General features: G+C 43.1%; 1 protein-coding gene across 1 annotated transcript in view; it reads right to left on the bottom strand.

Annotated features, from left to right (window-relative positions):
• LOC140847667 (protein mab-21-like 3) overlaps nucleotides 1-23,512 on the bottom strand; it is a 50,553-nt gene extending 27,041 nt beyond the window's left edge. Inside the window, 2 exon segments of the mRNA XM_073228394.1 lie at nucleotides 18,594-18,702; nucleotides 22,976-23,512. The gene's annotated coding sequence lies outside the window, so the exon portion shown is untranslated.
• Nucleotides 23,513-26,307: the final 2,795 nt, after the last annotated feature.

The following is a 26,307-nucleotide window of genomic DNA, read 5'->3' as shown; positions in this document are numbered from 1 at the left end:
AGCATAAAAGAGGGAGGTAAGGAATAGACTATACAGGAGCAATGTTTTTATATACTATTCAAGTTAGGCTGGCATCAATCTGAATTAGATTGTATGAGTTAAGATGTTAATTGTAATCAGTACAACCACAAAGAAAATAAGTGTAAGTGAAATGACAATGAAATTAAAATGAAAATTTCTAACACAAAAGATGGTATAATGGAGGAACAGAAGAACAAAAAGGACATAAGATATATAGAAAACAAATAGCAAAATGGCAAACATAAACCCTAACTTATCAACAATTACATTAAACATAAGTGGATTGAGCATTCTAATAGGCAGAGAACAACAGAATTTTTTAAAAGCAATGATCCAACTCTATGCTGTTTATAAGAGACATACTTTAGATTCAAAGGTATAAATAAGTTGAAAGTAAAAGGATGGAAAAGACACAATGACCAAAAGAGAGCTGGAGTGCCCTTATATTTATTGCCACATTATTTACAATAGCCAAGATATGGAAGCAACTGGTGTCCATCACTAGATGAATGGATAAAGTAGATGTGGTACTTATATACAATAGGATAGTATTCAGCCACAAAAAGAAAGAAATCTTGCCATACCTGACAATATGATGGACACCAAAGGTATTATGCTAAGTGAAATAAGCCAGGCAGAGAAAGACAAATACCATATGATTTCACTTACATGTGGACTCTAAACAAAAACCAAATGAAAAAAATTGTCTCACAAACTGATGGGCAGGTATTGGGGTATGTGTGAGAAATAAGTGAAGGAGCTAAAGAGGCACAAAATTTCAGTTAAAAAATAAATTAGTCATAGGGATGAAAGTATAGCATAGTAAAAATAGTTGATAATACTGTAATATCTTTCTATGTTGTCAGAGAGTAACTAGCTTAGTTGGAACATTGTATATCAGCTATACATACTCCAATAAAAAATAAAGAAAGAGACATCCAGCACTGGCTTCTCTCAGTGAGAGGAAGTGAATACCAAATTCTCATGCTTCCACTGATGTGTTTTAAGGAGACTTGATATAAAACAAAACAAGACAAAGAGAGCTAGAGATGATATACCAATATTAGTCAAAATATACTTCAAAATAAAACTGTTACTAGAGACAAAAAGGATATTTTTAAATGATGAAGGGGGTCGATTCAAGAAGATATAACAAGTATAAACATATACACACAGCTAACAAACCTAAAATAAATGAAGTAATAAGTTACAGAATTAAAGGGTAAAAAAGACAACTCAACAATAATAGTTGGAAACTCTAGAACCCCACTTTCAATAATGGATAGAAGAACTAGACAGAAGATCAACAAGGAGCTAGAAGACTTGAAAAACACTGTAAACCACTAGACCTAACAAACACCTATAGTACACACACCTAACTATTGCAGAATATACTTTCTTATCAAGTGCACATTATTTCCAGGGAAAATAATACACATGGACAAACAAAAACAAACCTCAATAAATTTAAAAGCACACTAATTATACAAAGTATGTTCTCCAATCACAAAAGAATTAAATAAGAAACCTTTAACAGTAGGAAATTCAGGAAATTCAAATATGTAAAAATTAAGCAGCACATATCTATGTAAAAAATGGGCCACAATGAAATCACAAGGGAAATTAGGAAATACTTTGAAATGAAGTCACAACATACCAAAACTAATGCGATGCAGGAAAAACATTGCTTAGAGGGAAATGTACATGCCTGTATTAAAAACAAAGAAAGATCTCAAATCAGTAACTTAAGCTTCCAACTGAAGAAATTAGAAAAAGAAACATGAACTAAATTTTAAAAAGCTGGAAATAATAGATATAAAGATGACACTGGAAATAAAAGAAATAGGACATAGAAAAATAACAGAAAAATCAATGAAACCAAAAGTTGTTTGAAAATATCAACAAAACTGACAAACCTTTAGCTACAATGATGAAGAAAAAAAAGGGAGAAGACTATGAATACCAACATCAAGAATGAATGAGGGGACATCACTAGTGACCTTGAAGACGGAATACAAAGAGAATGATAAGGACCACTGACCAATTGTATATCAAAAAATTAGGTAACCTAAATGAACAAATTTCTATAAAAGGTACAAACTGCCAAAACTGACTCCAGGAGAAATAGAACACTGAATAGACCTATAACAAAGAGTTTGAATTAGTAATCAAAAACTTCCCAGAAAAAAAGCTCGAGACCAGGTAGCTTCATAGGTGAAATCTACCAATTAAAGAGGAATTAACATCAGTCTTTCACAAACTCTTCCAAAAAAAAAGAAATTGAAGAGGAAACACTTTCCAACTTAATTTTATGAGGTCAGTAATAACCTAATTCCAAAACTAGACAAAGACATCAAAAGCAAAGCAAACTATAGATCAATATCCCTTATGAATATAGTCAAAAATCCTCAAAATACAAGCAAACCAAATCCACCAACACATAAGAACCATATACCATGAGCAAATAGGGTTGATCACAGGAATGCAAGGTTATTGCAACATATGAAAATCAAATAATGTAACACACCATATTTGTAATACAAAGCCTACATGATCATCTCAGTAGATGCAAAAAAACTTTGAAAAATCCAATACCTTTTCAAGATGAAAAAAATACAATCAATAAATTACAAATAGTTCATTAGGCCATCTCTGTATGGTAAGGTCATCTATGAAAACCCAGAGCTAACATCATGCTTCATAGTAAAAGACTAGAAGTCTTCTCCCTAAGATTAGGAAAAAGACAAGGAGGTTCACTCTCACTTCTTCTACTCAACATTGTTCTGGAGGTTCTAGCCAGGGTAATTACGCAAGATAAAGTAATAAAAGGCATGCAGATAGGAAAGAAAGAAGTAAAACAATCTCTATTTGTGAATGGTATAACCTTGTATTATAATAAGGATAACAATTGTAAAATAGTAAGGACAACACACAAAAAACCCTTATTAGTGCTAATATGCAAGTTCAGCAAAGTTGGTGGATACAAGATGAAAAATCAATACACAAAAATCCACAGTTTTATTACTATATGCTGGCAATGAACAATCTGGAAATTAAGAAAACAATTCCATTTAAAGTAGTATCAAAAAGAATTAAATACTTAGTAATAAATTCAACAAAAGAAGTATAAGTTTTGTACACAGAAAACTACAAAACATTGATATAAATGAAGTGATCTTAAGAAAGTAGAGACATATTTCATGATCACTGAATGGAGGACTTACTATTGTTAAGATGGTAATACTCCCCAAATTGATCTACAAATTCGGCATAATCTCTATTAAAATTCCAGGTACCTTTGGGGCAGATACTGGACAAGCTGACTCTAAAACTGATACAGAAATACAAGGGATGAAGAACACCCAAAGAAATCTTGAAAAAGAGGAGCAAAGTTGAAGAGCTCATGCTTCCTGATCAAAACTTACTACAAAGCAATGTAATCATGACTGTGCGATACTGGCATAAGCATAGACATAGAGAACAATGGAATAGAATTCAGAGTTCAGGAAGGAAGTCCCATACATATATAATTGACTTTCAGCAAAAGTGTCAAGACAGTTTGATAGGAAAGAACAGTCCTTTGAAAAGTCATGCTGGGAAAACATTCACATTCAAAAGAATGAATTTGGATTCCTACCTCAGTCCATATACAAAATTAACTACATATGGAAATAAGCCCTAAATGTAAGAGTTAAAACAATAAAACTCTTAGAAGGAAAGTAGGTTTAAATCAAATCTCCATGACTATGGAACAGCAATTTCTTGGATCTGACATCTAAAACAAAAGCAACCAAAGAAAAATTGACCAGTTAGACTTCATAAAAATCAAAAGCTACTGTGCATCAAGAATCACCATCAAAACATGAGAAGACAATGCACAGAATGGGAGAAAATATTTGAAAATTGTATTTCTGATAAGGTCTTTTATTCAGATTATATAAAAAACCCTTAACACTCTGATAAAAAGACAATTTACTCAAGAAATGGCCAATGAATTTCACAATACATTACAACAAAGACATACAGACAGAGGGATTAAAGACGGTGGCTGGAGAGGTGAGACACAGGCTACCTCCTAAAACCGCATATAGTAAGAAAATATAATTAATAAGATTACTCCGGAAAGAGCAATAGGAAAGAGGACTGCGCCAGACTGCATATACCTGGAGAAAAGAGCAGACCTCACGGAACAAGGTAACATACCAAAGCTGTGGCCCGACGGGACCCAAGCCCTTCCCCCACCCCAGCTGACGGGTGGGAGGAAGAGAAAAGGAGCGGGGAGTGAGTAGAGGCCTGGGACTGCTGAATACCTAACTCCGGAGATTTGCTCTGGGAGCAAAGACCCACATTTCATAATGCTTTCATGATACTCTCATGATTGAGGGATTGGAAAGCTAAGACAGGCAGAATTCCTGGAGAGACTGAGATTCCAGCCACTTGTGGGAAAGCAGGGATCCATATGCAGCTACTCTAGGACAGAAGAAAGGTGGGCACCCTGAGAGACTTCCTAACAAAGAAGAGCTTAGCAACAGGGATACTAAAGGGGCAAGGATTGCACAGAGCTTACTGCTCAGGAGAAAGGACAGGTAGAAAAAATTTTCCAGGTGCACTCTGCCCAGCAGGTTGGGAGCTTTCACAATTTCCAGGTGCTCCAGCTCCCTGGCCGGCTACACAACTCCAAGGACCCCATCTGTTATACGCAGCCTACTGTGCCTTTCTCCTGGCCAGCACCACCTGGCTCACAAACCAGCAAACACTACTCTGGTCTTAGACCAGCCAGAGGGAAGATCTGTCTACAGCAACTACAAACCAAAGCATAGAGGCTTATAGCTGTGTGCTTGGCCCACTACTTCAGGCAGTGGAGACAGGCATAGCAGTCAGGAAGCAGGAAACAACTCTATACTCCTCCCAGGCACCAATACTGCTACCCTGCAACCCACATTGCTTCAGGGGCTGAGAAGCGCCAGAGAGTAGAAGTTCTGGACACTAGAGGGCGCCATATACAACTATGAAATGCCAAAGGAACCTGGTTCAGAGTAAAATTAGTGTAACTCCTGAGAAAGATGACATGAACCTCATGAATCTTCCTGAAAGGGAGTTCAAATCAAAAATCATTAACATGCTCATGGAGGCACAGAAAGATATTCAAGAACTCAGGAATGAATTCCAGTCATGGTTACAATTGTTCAACAGCACAATGGAGGGTATTAAAAGCAGATTGGATATGGTGGAGGAGATAATAAATGAAATAGAAACTAGAGAAGAGGAATACAAAGAAGATGAGGCACAGACAGAAAAAAGGGTACCTAAGAATGAAAGAATATTGAGAGAACTTTATGACCAACCCAAACGGAACAATATTCACATTATAGGGGTACCAGAAGAAGAAGAGAAAAATGGATAGAAAGTCTCTTTGAAGAGGTAGTTGCTGAAAACTTCCCCCATCTGCAGAAGGAGATAGTCTCTCAGGCCATGGAGATGGACAGATCTCCCAACCAAGGGACCCAAAGAAGACAACACCAAGACATATAGTAATTAAAATGCCACAGATTAAGGATAAGGACATACTATTAAAAACAGCCAGAGAGAGAAAAAAGATCACATACAAAGGAAAGCCCAACAGGCTATCATCAGATTTCCCAGCCGAAACATTACAGGCCAGAAGGTAGTGGCATGATGTATTTAATGCAATGAAAGAGAATGGCCTCAAACCAAGATTACTTTATCTGGTAAGATTATCATTTAAATTTGAAGGAGGGATTAAACAATTTCCAGATAAGCAAAAGTTGAGAGAATATGCGTCCCACAAACCACCTCAACAGTCTATTTTAGATGGACTGCTATAAATGGAAGTGTTCCTAAGGCTTAAGGTTTAACATCAGAGGTAATAAAATCACAGTAAAGAAAGTAGAACAGCTAATTAATAAGCAAATGCAAAAGTAAATTAACTATCCCAAAAGTCAAACAAGGGATAGACAAACAGTACAGAGTAGAACACTTAATATATAACAAATAGAGGAGGAAGAAAAAGGAGGAGAAAAAGAAAAGAACCATTAGATTATGTTTCTAATAGCATATTACGTGAGTTAAGTTAGACTCTAAGACAGTAAGGAAGGTAACCTTAAACCTTTGGTAACCATGAATCTAAAGCCTGCAATGGAAATCAGTACATAACTATCGACAATCACCCTAAATGTAAATGGACTGAATGCACCAATCAAAAGACACAGAGTCACTGAATGGTTAAAAAAACAAGACCCATCTATATGCTGCCTACAAGAGACTCACTTTAAACCCAAAGACATACAGCCTAAAAGTGAAGGGATGGGGAGGAGCCAGGATGGCAGAGTGAGTAGTTCAGTGGAAATCTCCTCCCAAAAACATATATATTTATAAATATACAAAAAATACAACTATTCCTAAAAGAGACACCAGTGGATACAGTACAACAGCCAGGCTACATCTACATCTGCGAGAACTCACCATCACACAAAGGATGTAAGATACAAGCCGCAGCCTGCAGGACCCGAACGCCCCCAAACCCACAACCCGCCGGGAAGAAAGGAGTCCGAACGGGAAGAGAGTGAAAGCCCAGGAATATTAAACAAACAGCTCAAGAAATCTGTACCTGGAGCGCAGACACATGGTGCACAGGGTGCTATATATTAGAGAAACAGAAAAGCAAAACCTGCAAGCAGGTCCCCGCAACCGGCAACCCTGAGACAAAAGAAAAGCAAGTGCTTTTTGCAAGTCTTAAAGAGACAGGGACCCCACAGCTGGACGAAGTCGTCCCGGCACACTTAGCCAGCAGCTGGGAATCCAGGGGAATTTTAGGCACCCTAAACCCCGGGGAGGCAGTGCAGCACTGAAGCCCCTCATGGCACTAAGAAGCCTGCCAGTCGTTCCCCCAACTGGGGCGGACCCCGACACACCGGACCAGTAGTGGGAGAGAAGCAGCGCGTGCAGGGAGTGGTGGCACCAGAGGGGACCAGGAACAGCCTGCGGGAGCCAGGGGCGGTGGCACAGCATCCCAGGAGCAGCCTCACTCCCAGCACCCGACCAGAATCCCAGCCCAACGAACAGCCAGCAGGGCCAGACCCAAAGGCCGCTGCTGGTACACAGCTGCCTGGCAGGGGTGCCACTATCGCCAAGGAGCTCACCTGGCGTACCTGCCACTCCCTGCAGGGCTCTGCACTGCTGACAGAGACCTTGCTGACAGAGGAATAGGGCATTTATGCGGTGGCTACTCCAGGAGTGCGGGTAAATGACACAGGCAGCGGAGAAGGGCAAGTCATCCAGCAAGCAGGAAAGGACGTTCTTCTCCCAGCTGACAAATCCGCAACCTGCCTAGAGGCACCGCTATCACCATGAAAAGGCAGAAAAATTTAGTCCAGTACAAAATAGTCCAGAGAGGATCTGCAGAGATAAACCTAATCAATCTCCCTGAAAAAGACTTCAAAATAAAATCAATAAACATGCTGATGCATCTTAAGAGAAATATGAAAGAGCTAAAGGAGCAAGTACAGAGGGAGACAACAGAAATAAAACACTCTCCAGAAGGACTTAAAAGCAGAATGGACGGGATGCAAGAGCCCGATAACAGAATAGAAATCAGAGAACAGGAACGCAGAGAAGCTGAGGCAGAGAGAGATAAAAGGATCTCCAGAAATAAAAGAATATTAAGACAACTGTGAGATGAATCTAAATGGAACAATATCCGCATTATAGGGGTACCAGAAGAACAAGACAGAGGAAAAAGGGATAGAGAGTGTCTTTGAAGAAATAATTGCTGAAAACTTAAACAAACTGTGGGAGGAAATAGTTGCTCAGACTACGGAAGCACACAGAACTCCCAACAGAAATGACCCAAACAGGACAATACCAAGACACATAATAATTAAAATGGCAAAGATCAAGGACAAGGATAGAGTTTTAAAGGCAGCCAGAGAGAGGAAAAAGGTCACCTACAAAGAAAGGAAAACGATCAGGCTATTATTACACTTCTCAACAGAAACCTTACAGGCCAGAAGAGAATGGCATGGTATATTTCATGCAATGCAACAGAAGGGCCTTGAATGAAGGACACTGTATCCAGCACGATTATCATTTAAATATGAAGGAGGGATTAAACAATTCCCAGACAAGCAAAAGTTGGGGGAATTTGCCTCCCACAAACCACCTCTACAGGGTATTCTAGAGGGACTATTCTAGACAGGAGCACTCCTAAGACTAAACAGATGTCACCAGAGAAAATAAAATCACAGCAAAGAAAGCAGAACAACCAAATACTAACTAAAGGCAAAAAATAAAATCAAATACCCACTAAAAGCAGTTAAAGGAAATACGAAACAGCACAGAATAAAACAACCAACATATAAAGAATGGAGGAGGAGGAATAAGAAGGGAGAGAAGAAAACAATCACCAGACAGTGTATGTAACAGCTCAATAAGCGAGCGAAGGTAGGCAGTAAGATACTAAAGAAGCTAACCTTGAACCTTTGGTAACCACGAATCTAAAGCCTGCAATGGCAATAAGTACATATCTTTCAATAGTCACCCTAAATGTAAATGGACTGAATGCACCAATCAAAACACACAGAATCACTGAATGGATAAAAAAGCAAGAACAATCTATATGCTGCTTATAAGAAACTCACCTCAAACCCAAAGACATGCACAAACTAAAAGTCAAGGGATGGAAAAACATATTTCAGGCAAACAACAGAGAGAAGAAAGCAGGCATTGCAGTACTAGTATGAGACAAAATAGACTTCAAAATAAAGAAAGTAACGAGACAAAGAAGGACATTACATAATGATAAAGGGTTTAGTCCAACCAGAGGATATAACCATTCTAAATATATATGCACCCAACACAGGAACACCACCATATCTGAAACAAATACTACGAGAACTAAAGGGGGAAATAGAATGCAATGCATTCATGTTAGGAGACTTCAACACACCACTCACCCCAAAGGATAGATCCAATGGACAGAAAATAAGTAAGAACACGGAAGCACTGAACAACACACTACAATAGATGGACCTAATACACATCTATAGAACTCTACATCAAAAAGCAACAGGATATACATTCTTCTCAAGTGCACAAGGAACATTCTCCAGAATAGACCACATACTAGCCCACAAAAAGAGCCTCAGTAAACTCCAAAAGATTGAAATTCTACCAACCAACTTTACAGACCACAAAGGTATAAAACTAGAAATAAATTCTACAAAGAAAGCAAAAAGGCTCACAAACACATGGAGGCTTAACAACATCCTCCTAAATAATCAATGGATCAACAAACAAATTAAAATAGAGATCAAGGAATATATGGAAACAACTGACAACAACAACACAAAGCCCAACTTGTGCGATGCAGCGAAAGCAGTCTTTAAGAGGAAAGTATATAGCGATCCACACACACTTAAAGAAGGAAGAACAAACCCAAATGAATAGTCTAACATCACAATTATCGAAACTGGAAAAAGAAGAACAAATGAGGCCTAAAGTCAGCAGAAGGAGGGACATAATAAAGATCAGAGAAGAAATAAACCAAATTGAGAAGAATACAATAGAAAAAAATCAATGAAACCAGGAGCTGCTTCTCAGAGAATAAAAACAAAATATAGCTAGACTTATTAAGAGAAAAAGAGAATCAACACACATAAAGAGAAACAGAAATAAGAAAGGAAAAATCATGACAGACACCAAAGAAATATTAAGAATTATTACAGAATACCATCAAAACCTATATGCTACCAAGCTGGAAAACCTAGAAGAAACGGACAACTACCTAGAAAAATACAACCTTCCATAACTGACCAAGGAAGAAACACAGAAGTTAAACAAACCAATTACGAGCAAAGAAATTGAAATGGTAATCAAAAACTACCCAAGAACACAAACACGGGCCGAACGGATTTACCTCGGAATTTTATCAGACATACAGAAGACTTAATACCTATACTCCTTAAAGGTTCCAAAAAATAGAAGAGGAGGGAATACTCCCAAACTCATTCTATGAAGCCAACATCACCCTAATACCAAAACCAGGCAAAGACCCCACCAAAAAAGAAAATTACAGACCAATATCCCTGATGAATGTAGATGCAAACATACTCAATTAAAATATTACCAAACCGAATTCAAAAATATATCAAAAGGATCATACACCAGGACCAAGTGGGATTCATTCCAGGGATGCAAGGATGGTACAACATTCACAAATCCAACAACATCATCCACCACATCAACAAAAAGAAAAGACAAAAACCACATGATCATCTCCATAGATGCTGAAAAAGCATTTGACAAAATTCAACATCCATTCATGATAAAAACTCTCAGCAAAATGGGTATAGAGGGCAAGTACCTCAACATACAAAAGGCCATATATGATAAACCCACAGCCAACATTATACTGAACAGCGAGAAGCTGAAAGCTTTTCCTCTGAGATCGGGAACAAGACAGGGATGCCCACTCTCCCCACTGTTATTTAACATAGTACTGGAGGTCCTACCCACGGCAATCAGACAAAACAAAGAAATACAAGGAATCCAGATTGGTAAAGAAGTTAAACTGTCCCTATTTGCAGATGACATGACATTGTACATAAAAAACCCTAAAGACTCCACTCCAAAACTACTAGAACTGATATCAGAATACAGCAAAGTTGCAGGATACAAAACTTAACACACAGAAATCTGTGGCTTTCTATACACTAACGATGAACCAATAGAAAGAGAAATCAGGAAAACAACTCTATTCACAATTGCATCAAAAAGAATAAAATACCAAGGAATAAACCTAACCAAAGAAGTGAAAGACCTATACCCTGAAAACTACAAGACACTCTTAAGAGAAATTAAAGGGGACACTAGCAAATGGAAACTCATCACATGCTCTTGGCTAGGAAGAATTAATATTGTGAAAATGGCCATCCTGCCCAAAGCAATATACAGATTTGATGCAATCCCTATCAAATTACCAGCGACATTCTTCAACGAACTGGAACAAATAGTTCAAAAATTCATATGGAAACACCAAAGACACCAAATAGCCAAAGCAATCCTGAGAAAGAAGGATAAAGAGGGGGGGATCTCACTCCCCAACTTCAAAGCTCTATTACAGAGCCATAGTAATCACGACAATTTTGTACTGGCACGAGAACAGAGCCACAGACCAATGGAACTGACTAGAGAATCCAGATATTAACCCAGACATATATGGTCAACTAATATTCGATAAAGGGGCCACGGACATACAATGGGGAAATGACAGTCTCTTCAACAGATGGTGCTGGCAAAACTGGACAGCTACATGTAAGAGAATTAAACTGGTCACTGTCTAACCCCATACACAAAAGTAAATTCGAAATGGATCAAAGACTTGAATGTAAGTCATGAAACCATAAAACTCTTAGAAAAAAACATAGGCAAAAATCTCTTAGACATAAACATGAGTGACCTCTTCTTGAACATATCTCCCCGGGTAAGGGAAACAAACGCAAAAATGAACAAATGGGACTACATCAACCTGAGAAGCTTCTGTACAGCAAAGGACACCATCAGTAGAACAAAAAGGTATCCTGTAGTATGGGAGAATATATTCGTAAATGATAGATCTGATAAAGGCTGGACATCCAAAATATATAAAGAGCTCATACACCTCAACAAACAAGCAAATAATCCAATTAAAAAATGGGCAGAGGAGCTGAATAGACAGTTCTCTAAAGAAGAAATTCAGATGGACAACAGACACATGAAAAGATGCTCCACATCGCTTGTCATCAGAGAAATGCAAATTAAAACCACAATGAGATATCACCTCACACCAGTAAGGATGGCTACCATCCAAAAGACAAACAACAAGGAATGTTGGCGAGGCTGTGGAGAAAGGGGAACCCACCCACACTGCTGGTGGGAATGTAAATTAGTTCAACCATTGTGGAAAGCAGTATGGAGGTCCCTCAAAATGCTCAAAATAGAAATACCATTCGACCCAGGAATTCCACTTCTAGGAATTTACCCTAAGAATGCAGCACTCCAATTTCAAAAACACAGATGCACTCCTATGTTTATTGCTGCACTATTTACAATAGCCAAAATATGGAAGCAACCTAAATGTCCATCAGGAGATGAATGGATAAAGAAGATGTGGTACATATACACAATGGAATATTACGCAGCCATAAGAAAAAAACAGATCCTACCATTTGCAACAACATGGATGGAGCTAGAGGGCATTATGCTCAGTGAAATAAGCCAGGCGGAGAAAGACAAGTACCAAATGATTTCACTCATATGTGGAGTATAAGAACAAAAGAAAACTGAAGGAACAAAACAGCAGTAGAAGCACAGAACCCAAGAATGGACTAATAGTTAACAAAGGGAAAAGGACTGGGGAGGACAGGTGGGAAGGGAGGGATAAGGGTGGGAAAAAAGGGGGCATTACGATTAGCATGTATAGTGTAGGGGGGCACGGGGAGGGCTGTGCAACACAGAGAAGACAAGTAGTGATTTTACAGCATCTTACTATGTTGATGGACAGTGACTGTGAACGGGGAAGTGGGGGGGACTTGGTGAAGGGGGAGCCTAGTAAACATAATGTTCTTCATGTAATTGTAGATTAACGATAACAAAAAAAAAATACCTAGGAAATGTATTTTGGTCATCTGAATTACCAAATATTTACTTATCAATCATTATATCACAACATGTGCCCCCAAATACCCATAATACCAGCAGGGACCTCTCTCTCCCAGAGAGGAGGCACAAAGCTTCCCACTTCCACCATAATTTTCTTCCTAGTCATGACATTGATCTGCATGAAAGACAATCCCTTTCAGGAGGATAAAGTCAAGGCTTCCAGCATATGCCAAAGCCGAGGAGGCCCTCCTGGGACCCCAGAGCCATGGGGCAGAAAGACGGGAGAAATGGCTTCAGGAGTCTGTTTTCCTGTCAGCAGCTCTCCAGTCCCCCAGCCTCAGCTGTCAACCTCACCACCCAACCTGACACACAGGGGCCTGCAAAGAACAAAATCCTGGTGTCAGAGCAGCTGAACAGCTGCCGTGTGTGCTCAGCTTTGCAACGCGAGTGGCTCCGCTCCTCTCAGGGTTCAGATTGGAAAAACCTGACAGGGAAGAGGAGGTGGCCCAGTGACTCCCAGTTGCCATGTCGAATGGGGCAAGGCAAGCTCCACTTCCAGCAGAGATGTTTCCTGGCTATCTGAGCACTTGGCAAGACAGCACGATAGGGTGTAGTTAGGGGGGAAATTTCCCAAATCTAGAATTTTAATTTCCTGCGTATGAGTAGACTTTCTGCTGCTCTGAATACACTGGAGCACAAAGAATGTCTAAGCAGCAGGTCCCACTTCCAAGTGACAGCACCCACGTTACCCATTCGCTGCTGCCTCTTGGTGACCAAGATGAGAACTAGCTGGATGTTACTAGGAAGTTTTGACTGTCAAACAGAAGTGCAGAGGTTTTTGATACACCTTCTCAATCCACTCTCTGCATTCGCAGTGAGACAGAGCAGAGAAATGGGACGAGGGTCATGCCACTGTAAAACATACTCAGCCTGAAAAAAGACCACTTTATACTTTAACTTCATCTACATGCTGTTCTGCTTCTTCCAGCCCCCTTATCAATTAAAGAACCTTGTAACCAGGACGGGAGATAGACCTCCGAAGTGTAAGTGAACCTAGGGGGATAAAAAATGCTGAGATCTGGATCAAGACAGTCCCCTGAATAACCCTACTCTTAAGACAAAACTTCAAAGCAATTAGGAATCACCTGTATGCAGCATGCCTTATGCCCACAGCTACCCAAAAGGCCCGTAACTGCGCCTCCTCTCTCAGGTCACCTGTACTCCTGTCTGGGTGTGTACTGTCTGACAGTAAATAAACCTTCTTGTTGCACAAGCCAACTGGACTTGTCTCTGAACTCTTTACCCTAATAAAGACAAAAGCCCTCTGACCTCCACCGCCACAAGTAAACGTCTCTGTCACTCTGCTACTTTATTCAGCTTTCTAGTTTTACAATCCTTTTCTCTCTCCCTGTTTTACTTAAGGCCAGTGAGGAATCAGTAGTTCTTAGAACATAATCTCACTCCATCCAGTGCTCCATGGCTCCCCCAAATTCTGGGATTGTAGGGATATAATTCTCACGCAATGCAGATCAAGTGGACACAAGATGCCAGGTGACTCTGGCTTCATGAGTTGCCAAGGAATATGCCCTGTGCCGTGCAGCAATTCGATGAACTTTCTTTTTCTCCCTCTGCTCTGCCTTGCTCTCTACTGCCTGCACAGCTGCTGACATTCGCTTCTACTCTTGCTGTAATGAATTCCTTTCTTCCTGGTACACGTTTGACCTGGTCTAAAATTCTTTCCCTTTCAGAGTCAAGAACTGTTTCTGATCCGGGTTGCGGTTTCACCTAGTACCCAGGGAGAAACCTGCCCAGCAACACCAGCATTCAGCTGCTGCTGTACAGGAGAGGGAACCACATGGGCTGAGTCCACACCCACAGCCACGTTCCTGGAAAAGGTGAGACCAGGCATCCACTCCTAACCCAGGGCCTTGGGCTCCTAAATCCTCTCATTCCCCTTTCCCATCCCCAGGCACTGTCTGCTACTGATGCATCTCCTACAGCTCTGCAGTCCAGCTGGCTCTCTCCAGGTCTCCTCCAGGACTCAAAATAAACACACTTGCTATGATTCCTATTTTAATGAAAAAAATTTAATCCACAAGCTATAGAGGCAACAACAAAATATTTCCTAGAACACGCCACCGTGTCTATATTACTAATGCTAGCCATCACTATCAACCTCATATTCTCTGGACAATGGGCTATTACAAAAATGTATGATACCATGGCATCTATCATCATTACCATAGCCATAGCCATAAAACTGGGAATAGCCCCATTCCACCTCTGAGTTTCAGAAGTAGCAGAAGGAACCCTGCTGTCATAGGGCATACTACTATTAACACGACAAAAAATCACACCCATCTCAGTTCTGTGTCAAATTTCACCCACAGTTAACATAAACTTGGTAATACCTACAGCAACACTCTCAATTTTAATTGGAAGCTGAGTGGGTCTAAAAACACAATAACAAAAAATTATAGCTTACTCCTCAATTGCCCACATAGGTTGAATAACAACATATAATCCAACTATTACTATTCTAAATCTAATTTATATTATAATGACCCTATCAATATTCATAATGCTAGTATACAACTCACTGACAACAACTTTATCTTTGTCTCACCTATCAAATAAGACACTGCTAATTAAAAGGATTATGCTCACAATCCTAACTATACTTGGAGGCCTTCCACCATTAGCCAAATGAATGATCATTCAAGAACTTAGCAGAAACAACGTAATATTACCAATAATAGCAGTGATAGCTCTACTAAACTTGTTTTTATATGCAATGACTTACTCCACAACACTAACAATATTTCTAATAACAACATAAAAGTGACAATTTGAAACTACAAAACACATAAAATTAGCTCCACCCCTAATTATTCTACCCACAATAATACTTCCACTAATTCCAACCATATCAATTCTAAACTAGAAATTTAAGTTACACAGACCACGACCCTTCAAAGCTCTAAGCAAGTATAAAACACTTCACTTCTAATCCTAAGGACTGTAAGACTGTATCCTACATCACTTGAATGCAAATCAAACACTTTTATTAAGCTAAATCCTCACGAGATTGATGGGATACAAACCCATGAAACTTTAGTTTAACAGCTAAAAACCCTAATCAGCTGGGTTCAATCTACTTCTCCCACCATAAAAAAAAAGGTGGCGGGAGAAGTCCCAGCAGAATTGAAGCTGCTTCTCTGAATTTGCAATTCAGTATGTAAAACACCTCAGGACTTGGCAAGAAGAGACCTTTACCTCTATCTTTACATTTACAGTCTAATACTTTTATTCAGCCACCTTAGCCATGTTCATCAATCGTTGATTATTTTCAACTAATCACAAAGACATCGGCACATTATACCCTCTTTTTGGCGCTTAAGCTGGAATAGTGGGACCCGCTCTAAGCCTCCAACCTTATGGTGCTGAACTAGGCCAGCCTGGGACCCTCTTAGGTGGTGACCACATCTATAATGTAAGTGTAACCGCGCACACCTTTTTAATAATTTTCTTTATGGTGATACTATTATAACTGGGCGCTTTGTAAACTGGTACCTTTAATAATTAGTGCGCCAGACATAGCATTTCCCCATACAAATAACATAAGCTTTTGACTCCTCCCTCCGTCCTTTCTTCTTCTCCTAACATCCTCTACAGTCGAAACAGGAGCTGGAACTGGTTAAACCATATAAATTCCTTAGCAGGTAGTTTAGCACATGCAAGGGCCTCAGTGGATTTAACTATTTTTTCTCTTCACTTAGCAGGTGTCTTATCAATTCTAGGGGCTATTAACTTCATCACAACTATTATTAACATAAAACCTCCCACTATAAGCCAATATCAAACTCCACTATTTGTGTGATCAGTTCTAGTTACAGCCGTACTCCTACTACTGTCTCTGTCTACCCTGTTCTAGCTGCCAGCATTACTATGCTTTTAACAAAACATAAACTAAATACATTTTTTGATCCTGCTAGGGGAGGGGATCCAATTTTATATCAACACTTACTCTGATTTTTGGTCACCCCAAAGTACATATTTTAATCCTTCCTGGCTTTGGAATCATCTCTCATATTGTAACCTACTATTCTGGGAAAAAAGAACCTTTTGGGTATATGGGCATAGTCTGGGCACTAATGTCAATTGGCTTTCTAGGCTTCATTATATGAGCATATATATTTACAGTAGGCACAGACATTGATACACAAGGCTGTTTCACTTCTGCCACTATAATTATTGCAATTCCAACAGGTGTGAAAGTATTCAGTTGATTAGCAACTCTGCATGGCAGAAATGTAAAATGATCGCCGGCCATATTATGGGCCCTGAGCTTTATTTTCTTGTTTACAGTAGGGGGCTTAACTGGTATTGTACTAGTTAATTCATCATTAGATATTGTTCTTTATGATACTTACTATGTAGTAGAGCCCATTTTATTATGTGCTCTCCATAGGAGCATGTTTTTGCTATTATGGGGGGATTTGTACATTGATTTCCTCTATTTTCAGGATACACCCTCAACCCTACATGAGCAAAGATTCACTTTACAATTATATTTGTGGGTGTTAATATAATTTTTTCCCCTCAACATTTTCTCAGACTTTCAGGAAAGCCATGTTATTCTGATTACCCAGATGCTTACACAACATGAAATACTGTGTCGTCCATAGGATCCTTGATTTCACTAGGTGCTGTTAGAATTTTTATAATCTGAGAAGCTTTTGCTTCTAAATGAGAGGTGCACATGGTAGAACTAATACTTATCTTGAATGATTACACAGCTGCTCCCCACCTTACCATACATTTGAGGGGCCAGCCTTTGTATACTTAAGCAAACAAGGAAGGAATCAAACTCCCAAAAAATGGTTTCAAACCAGTATCATAACCTCTTTCTCGATTATTAAAGTATGAGTAAAATTTACATAACTTCGTCAAAGTTAAATTATAGGTCTTAAGTCCTTTATACTTCCATGGCATGCCCCTTTCAACTCAGGCTAAGGCCTTGGGAGCCACAAGCCTAGAGGGAGAATGAACTCGTTGCTACCTGACGTTTACCCCAGGAAACTGACCCTCTGGCTGGGCTTCACGGTGCCCATCAGGGTCTGTAAGTCAGGGGTTTATGTGCACTTAAGGCCTCACCTCTGTCCCAAAGCTACCCTCTGTTTTGATGGCACCATGGAACAAAATTTTAATTCATACACTGTACTTCATTATTTATTAATTTTCTAATAGCATGTACCAGATTGAGTTGCATCAGCAAGCAGGAATGACCACTTCACTAAGTAGCCCGCCTAGAGGGCTGCAAGACAGAAACTACCCATTCCTACACCCACAGATGCATGTATATTAGAGCAGCCCGAGTTCACCTCTAGAGTGCCAGAATACACGGTGTGTCTCTCCACCAGTGACCCTTGTCAAAGGACCAGAATTTTTGCTCTGAAAAAAACTTTACACCAAAATACATACAATAAAATGCACAAATCGTAAAGTTCGATGAATTCTGACATATGTACACACATCACCATCACCTAGATCAAGATATCAAATATTCTCATTTTCTCACCCCTCACCTACTTCAAAGACTTGCCAAGGAGGCATACAGATGGCCAACAGATGCTCAATATCACTCATCATCAGGGAAATGCAAGACTAAACCCTATGAGATGTCACATTCCATCAGTCAGAATGTCCAAAATCCAAGAAACAAAAAAATAACAGGTGCTGGCAAGGATGTGGAGACAACAGAATGCTGGTGGGACAACGGCTCCAAGTTGGTGCAGCTACCGTGGAAAGCAGGAGGGAGGTTTCTCAAAGAATAGCTGTGTTCTCTGTCATGCTAAGGGATGCGGAAGGGCACTGAATGGTGGCTTGCTAAGGATCCTAAAGGAATTACTTACCTGCCGCCTGTGACCCTGGAGGTAGGGAACAGCAGATGTTTGCAGAAATGGATCAAGTAGAACTTTCATGAGTTGACTTCAGAGAAACAAAGTTGTTCCCTGTGGAGACCTTACAGGAAAAACAAAAATGTCACTAAGAGGGTGAACCTGACCCACTGGGATTCCCCACTAAGAAAGGACAGTCCACTAGCAGATGGCTTTTCGGAGGCAGGGAGAGTGGGTCACAGGGGAAGCCCTGATTTGCAGGCAACCTGCCAGGTGGAAGGGGGTGGGGAAGGATGCTCTCACCTAGGACTATGCATGCTCCAGGGGCCTCCCTGCTGAGGCCAATCTCCCCAGCAGCCCGCCCCGGTCTCCCCAGCTGACTTCTCTACGAGGCAGTTATGGAAAGCCAGCTGCCTTTCTCAAGCTCTCCCAGTGCACAGGCACCCAGAGACACAAACACTGTCCCAGGCCGCACAGTGCTCTAACACACACACACCACCACACGCGCAAGAGCTACCACAAACATACACACATGGAGGAGGGCAGCTGACACCACAGGAATGCACTCACCACTGGGCCATGTGCAGTTGGAAAGAAACATGCCGGGCACCAGAAGTAGGCGGCGCTGGCCGGCAAGACAAGCATGCGCGGCAGGCACCAGAGGTGGGCGGAGCTGGCTGATTGGGACCTTGACCCACTCCCTGGACTCCCGCGCTGACCCGTTTGGGAGCACAGGAGGCCCCCCGCAGTGTCGGAGGCCACTGGCTTTGCCTGGCGCGTGGGGGGGGGGGGGGGCCATGCTGAGCTTCAGCTGCGGGAAGACTCCGTCCCCTTACACTGCTGCCCCTCCAACCCCAGAACCAACACCAACCGACAGGGCCAGCTGCCACCAAGTGTCGCTCACCATCACCAGTTGCCGCCCAACCGACGCCATCGCCAGCCATGGATGCTACCCTCCCACTGCCAACGCCCTTCCCCTCGCCTCTGGCTGTGCACCTGCCGACAGCAGCTTCGGAGGTCCACCTCGGGCACAGACACCCGTGCCTCCCGCTGCGGCAGATGCCATGGCTCACTATGGAGCACAGCCTGTCCACGCTGCCACCTACTGCAAACCCCGCTCCCCACTGCTGCCTCTGCCGCCTCTCACGGCACACCGGCAGACGGCGGTTGGACTCCGCCCCCAGCCGCAGACCCGGCCGCCAAGGAGCCCCAGCCCACAGCTCCCCGCAGCGGACTCCTTCCCGAGCCGACGCCGCCCGCCCCCTGGGGGTGGCTGCTTACGTTGAGCTGCCTCTGCAAGGTCATGCCTGAGTGAGGAAGAGGACGCAGGGACCCTGGCGAGGTGAGCCCCTGGAGCCGGCGGACGGCTGCTGTTGGAGGGCTCCAGCCGGCAGCGCAGGGCTTTGGCCAGCGACGGCAACATCAGAGGGAGGAGGCCTTGGCGGCGGCCGGGCAACGGCCCGGCAGTAGCCGGCGAGAACGGTGTGAGCAAGAGGCACAGACGAGCGACAGGCGGGCTCAGGCAAGAAGCTTCCTTCTCTGCGCGCAGTTAGAAGGAAACATGGCGGGCACCAGAAGTAGGCGGTGCTGGCCGGCAGGACGAGCATGCGCAGCTGGCACCGGAAGTGGGCGGAGCTGGCTTGTGGGACGAGCGTGCGCAGCGTTGGTTACAGGCAGACCCCCTCCCCCCTCGGGCGCTGCCCCCAATCCCCCAATGACGGAGCGCGCGCGCGCATCAATCCCACACTCCCCTTTCTGTGCAGCATCCATGAAAAATAAAAGACGGTACTCACTGGACTAACTGTTACCAAAGGGGAAGGGACTGGGGAGAATGAGTAGGAAAGGAGGGATAAGGAGGAAAAAAGGAGGGGCATCACTATTACCAGACATAATGTAGGGGGAGCATGGGGAGGGCTGTACAACACAGAAGACAAGTGGTGATTCTATAGCATCTTACTATGCTGATGGACAGTGACTGTAATGGGGTATGTGGGAGGACTTGGTGATGCGGGGAGTCGAGTGAACATAGTGTTCCTCATGTAATTGTAGATTAATGATACCAAAATTTTCAAAAAAAAGATGGCATACAACAAAAATTTAGGAACTCAAACTAAATTAGCAGAAACAATATTCTGGGAAAATCTTGGTAGCCGGAGTCCAGGCTTCATGCCAAAGCCTCCTGTAGCTTCCACATCCCCAGTCAGTGCTAGTTTTCTTCCTGGGGGGCCTCAGCACAGCAGAGAAACAGATGGAAGAAAGGTGCAAAATTACTGTAGGGAGGGGGAGGGGCTTTCACAACAGCAACAGTGCTTCAGTAATGTTGGCACAGCACTCAACCACTCACAAGTACATTCACACCTACTGTCTGTCTGGCTCTCAGATCAGCTGGGCTTAGATTCTGCCTCCCATTTCTTTAAAGACACATGCCCTTTGAGATGTCTAGGCCTTTTCTAGACAAAGGTCCCTGAGGAAGGCTGAACTCTTTCCTCATATCAATTCCAATTTCTGCAAGCCCTCACCACTTCTGTGAAACTTCTTTCAAACACACTTCTCAAAAGAGTCGGGGCAGGCAGGGGCTGCAAGAGATCATCTAGTCCAACTTAGTCACTAGCCCAAAGAAGAAAGGGGACTGAGCTAAGGCCACACAGCCTTTCAGGAACCCAGCAGGGCTCAGACACCTGAGGGCAGACATGCACACGTACACTGCCCCCATTCTCCCAATGCCTTACATAGCTGCAAACTTTGCCCTCCTGGGGCTTCTCACGGGCGTACAGTGGGTGCTTCCTAAGTCGGGGTGTTTGGGAGTGTAACCTGTCAACCTTATTTTACCCTTCCTGCAGGGAATGGAGTGGGAGGAGCTTGCCATTCTCAGGGATCCTGTAGGGAATTCTTTTACAAAATAAAGACTAGTATGAAAACTGGTTTTGTACACAGGAGGCGGCTCAGTCCTAGAACTGGGGGACTGACACACACGCGGGTTGCCCTAGCAGCAGGCACCTGTAAACACAGCACCCGGCCTTCCAAACACTGATCGCGCGACCCCTGAACGCTGCTCAGCCCCCACCCCACCTACACCTCTCCCCCTCCTCCTCCACTGCTCCTCAAAGGTGGGCTGAGGTCTTGTCTGTTTGCTAAAGAGAAAGTTAAGAATCTTACTTGTTAACTTCCTAGGTGTTAAAATGCAATCTTATCTTTAAGATGGGATCCTTCCTACCTTTTACTATATTGTTTGTGGCTGGGCTTATTGCCATATTAATTGCCCAGGTTATATAGCATTTGATTAGGGGCTGGAGGAGGAAAAGCAGCATTTGGGCAAAGTTTAAGATAAACTGGGCCTTTTAGCAGGCTAAAGTAAATTTTACAATAGCCTCATTTAATTGACACATGAAGACATGGGCTATGCTGATGTACTTTCTTATCTGGGAGATGTTCAAACATTCCAAGCCAGGTTACTACTGGCTTTTTAGTTTTAACTAATCTTCAATGAAGAATGCTCCCAGTTTGATATTTTACTTTAGAGAATTAATGTGACTCTGACTTAAGTTTAACTGTTTAATTCGTTGTTTTGGTAGTGGTCTTTTTCCAGAGGCCCTCACCCTACTCTGACTACCCACCGTCCCCATCTCAGAATCTCTGTGGCTAGTTACAAATTACTCAGCTGCAAATTACAAACCGAAATTACAAAAAGACATGAATTTCTAAATACAAGCAAATGCACTGTCAGTTCCCAGATCAAAGTAAAGAAAGTTCATTCCCAAATAAAAAATACGAGAGTTACCTCACGAAAAAATGTTTTACTTTAAAGGCGCTGCCTCCGGGCGGCCTCTACCCCGCCGCCCCGCCGCGGGTCACACTTGAACCTCAGCTCGCCCGGCCCTCGCCCTCAAGGCCCCCGCCGAGAAAATCCACATACACGGCAAAACGCCCACCGGCCTCCCCCGTCTGCGCAGCCCGGTCCGGCCCCTCCCCCTGCGGGCCCGTCCAAGGCGGCGGTAGCAGGTCGACGGGGCGGCCCCAGGCCGGGAGGACGCGCGCCGCGGGGCGCATAGCAGCCGCCCTCACCACCCGAGCCCGGACTGAGGAGCAGTGGCTCCAGCGAGCCCCTCCCCCCCTGAGCCGGCGAACTTCGCCGGCCGCTCGGACGTCCACCCCGGGAGCACCTTCTCCGCTCCCTCCCTTCCCGGGCAGCCCTGCCCGCGGAGAACGCCGACTCCCGGCCCCCGGCCAGGCCCCGCGAGCCCACCACCCGCGTCGGCCGCTTCCCGGCCCCGCGAGGCACGCGTTGCCCGCCGAGCCACTCACACGGCCGCCCCCTCGTCCGGCTCCCCCGCGCCCTCAGACGTAGGCAGGGGTCCCCGCACCCGGTCCGGGTCCCGCCGCGCCCCGGGGCCACGTACCTTCCAGCCCGCAGAGCCGTCGCTGTCGCCTTCACCCCTGAAGAGGGGCCCGCTCTGGACCCTCCACCGCAGATCTGCGGCAGCAGGAGCCGCTTCTCAGACGAGCTCTCTGAAGTCCAGCCGGGCCAGCGGCTCCAAGTCCGGGCCTATCGCCGCCCTCCGCCCTCAGCGGGAGAGCCGAGAAGGGGCGAGTGCGCCGCCGGGGGCCCAGCGGGCGCGAAGAGACGATCCGAGGCCGGGGGGTGGGGGGGGTGGGGGGGGGGGGAAGAGGCCAGTGCCGCCCCCGCATGCGCGCCGGGAGGACGGCGCAGCCAAGCAGAGCACGGGCCCAGAACTTCACGGTCCATCAACATCTGGTCTCCGCGGGGTTCCCTGAGCGGATGGGACAGGGGGCGGGACGCACCCGGACTGGGCCGGCGGACGGAAGCACGGAGGGAACCGAGAGGGCAGGCGGCGCTGGCGATGCTACTACTGAATTTGGCGGACGCGGCGCCTGTAGCTACTTCGCAGCCGCCGAACTTACGTAGTCTGAGCGCGACCCCAACGGCCAATGAGCGCGCGGAGCCGCGGCGCAAGCAGCCATTGGGCGGGCGCGCAGAATACGTCAGTCCGGCGGGTGCGCAGTAGCTGCAGGCGCCCCCGCCGCCTTATTCAACAACCAGTAGGAACGCGAGCGCCGGGAGAGTCAGTTCACGCGGCGCTCTCTGTGCTTAGGTTCGCCAGCCCTTTTCGGGCGTCTTCGCCCCGCCGTCACTTCAGCGCAGCGGGCCTGGAGGAGACCAGATATCGAGGGACCCTCGAAGTTCTGGGCCCGCGTTTTGCTTGACTACTCCCAACCCCAGGGCATGTTTTTGTTGTTTGCCTGTTTATTTACTGAGTGTCTTCGTTGGACATTTTTAGTGAAGTCTACTTTCTTTGCAGTGTTAAGCCTTTCATGTAGAGCGCACAGCACTGCGCGTGTACATGGTCACCCTGGGATGATAGTTTTATCTGGGCTCTGTCTGACTGCCGTTCTCCCTGATCGCCCAGTTCAGCTATGTGCCCCTGTTGGCATCATATCCGGCTGTTAGATGCTTGGGAAGAGGATTATTCAATTGTCTTTTTACCATAAAACTTGAATGTTAAAAATAACAACAGTTACACTGGCTTTGGATTAATTCTATCATTAAATAAAATTTGAGATTGCCTCAGTATTTCATAGCATAATTTTGCATTGATGTAGGTCAAATCATATTGCTCAAAGAATTTGTACACGTAAAGAATTAAATCACGTATGAGATACATGTAAATCCCATGCTTACAGGTTTATAGATTCCATCATGGCATTAACAATTGTACATATTTTCACACATTTCCTACTTTCTATTAAGATAAACAATTTAAAGAAAATGGTAATTTTTCCTCAGAATTATTAAAATGCCTGCTTTTCTATTATGATTTATTTCTTGCTCACTTCTAAAATGACTTATGAAATTATTTTTAAATGGTGAATGCTAAGAATATTTTAATTTTCATAAATAATTAGACAAAAGCAATTAAGAGCTGGCTTCTGGTTGTTAGTCTGAGCTGAAGCTAACAAAGTTATAAAATATTAACATCTGGAAGAAGAGTTGCTTGATTTCATCTTCATATGAAAATGTCTGTGATCCTAGAGGTTGTCATGTGAAAATTAAAGCGCATAGAATTTAGAATCTTAAGAAGACTCTAATCTAGCCCAGGCTCCAGATGATGCCCATTAACATCTGTGACAGCTGACCCTCAGGAACCCTTTTGCATTTTAACAAACCCTGACCAATCCTCAGACCCATTTCATGTGCAGAAGGTTGTTTCTCCTGTTGAGCAAAATGCTCCCTTCTTATATCTTTCATTTGACTAGCACGAGGCCTGTCTTCTGATAAAATCCAGATCAACTTTTGTCATATTCTAAAGAACATTGCTGTAGGACTGAAAAATGTAATTGTATGAGATTCACAAATATTCCCACTTGTGAGGAAACATACCAGTTAGTAGGCTTTTGGCCACAATAAATAGCATATGGGACAAAATGTGGCTTAAACAGCGGGGTTTATTAATAAATCTAATTTTTTGAGAACTCTGGAGGTAGGTAATTGCAGAGACAGTTAACACAGCAGCTTTGGAGCAGCCTCTGTCCTTCCTGTGAATGTGTATGCACAAGTATTACTTCCTTACTAAATGGAGCTAAAAGGCAGGGAATGGAGGGAACTTTCTTTATATCCAGAACCTTTTATCCCATTAGGACACAGAAGAAGATTCCTCTTTTGGTTCAGTGACCAGGACTGGGTCACCTGCCACCTCTAAACTCACTGTTAAAGGTAAATGAGGTTATCATGATGGAGTAGGAGTTAAGCCAATCAATACTCATGGGGAATCAGGCACAATGTCTCTTACCTAGACAAAATTGGGATTCTACCCCCAAGAACAAGAACAGAATGGCTGTTGGGTAGTCTGCTCCCAGAGTCTACCAAATATGTTAATCCAAATTTGAAAATCAAGTACTGTAATAAATTAATTATTTTCCTTATAGATCCTATGACGAGGTATGTTTTTATAAGATTTGCGATATACTTCATACACATAAAATTCACCCACCTAAAGTGTACAGTGGTTTTTAGTGTATTCACAGCCATGCAAACATCACAGCTTAATTTAGAACATTTCCATCACCCTAAAAACAAACCCCATACATATTAGTAGTAATTCCCCACTCTTTCCCTGCTTCAGCACTGGGCAACCCCTACCTACTTTCTGTTTCTATGAATTTGTCAGTTCTGGACATTTCACATAAATGGAATCATAATTTGTAATCATGTGTGACAGACTTCTTTCACTTAGCATAATGACTTGGAGGTTCATTCATATTGGAGCACATATCAGAACTTCATTCTTTTTTTTATTGCCAACGAATATTCCATTTTAAACAAACCCACTTTCTAAAATCCATTCATCAGTAGATGGCCATTTGCTTTGCTACCACTTTTTGGCCATTATGAACGATCATGGTATAAGCGTTTCTATGCAGATCTTGGCATGAACATATGTTTTCAATTCCCTTGGGTAAATACTTAGGAATGGAATTGCTGAGTCACATGGGAAGTCTATGTTTAGTATTTTAAGGGATTGCCAAACTATTTTCAAAGCAGCTATACCATTTTACATTCCCACTAGCAATGAAGGTGAGCTCCAATATTTATGAACACATATTTATGGATACTTGTTATTGTCATCTTTTTTATTTTAGCCATCACAGTGGGTGTAAACAGGTATCTAATTGAGGTTTGATTAATTCCCTTATAACCATGATAGTGAGCATC

This window comes from Manis javanica, unplaced genomic scaffold, assembly GCF_040802235.1.
Source record: "Manis javanica isolate MJ-LG unplaced genomic scaffold, MJ_LKY HiC_scaffold_35, whole genome shotgun sequence".
Classification (NCBI taxonomy): Eukaryota; Metazoa; Chordata; class Mammalia; order Pholidota; family Manidae; genus Manis; species Manis javanica.
This window is presented reverse-complemented; position numbering and strand designations above follow the sequence as displayed.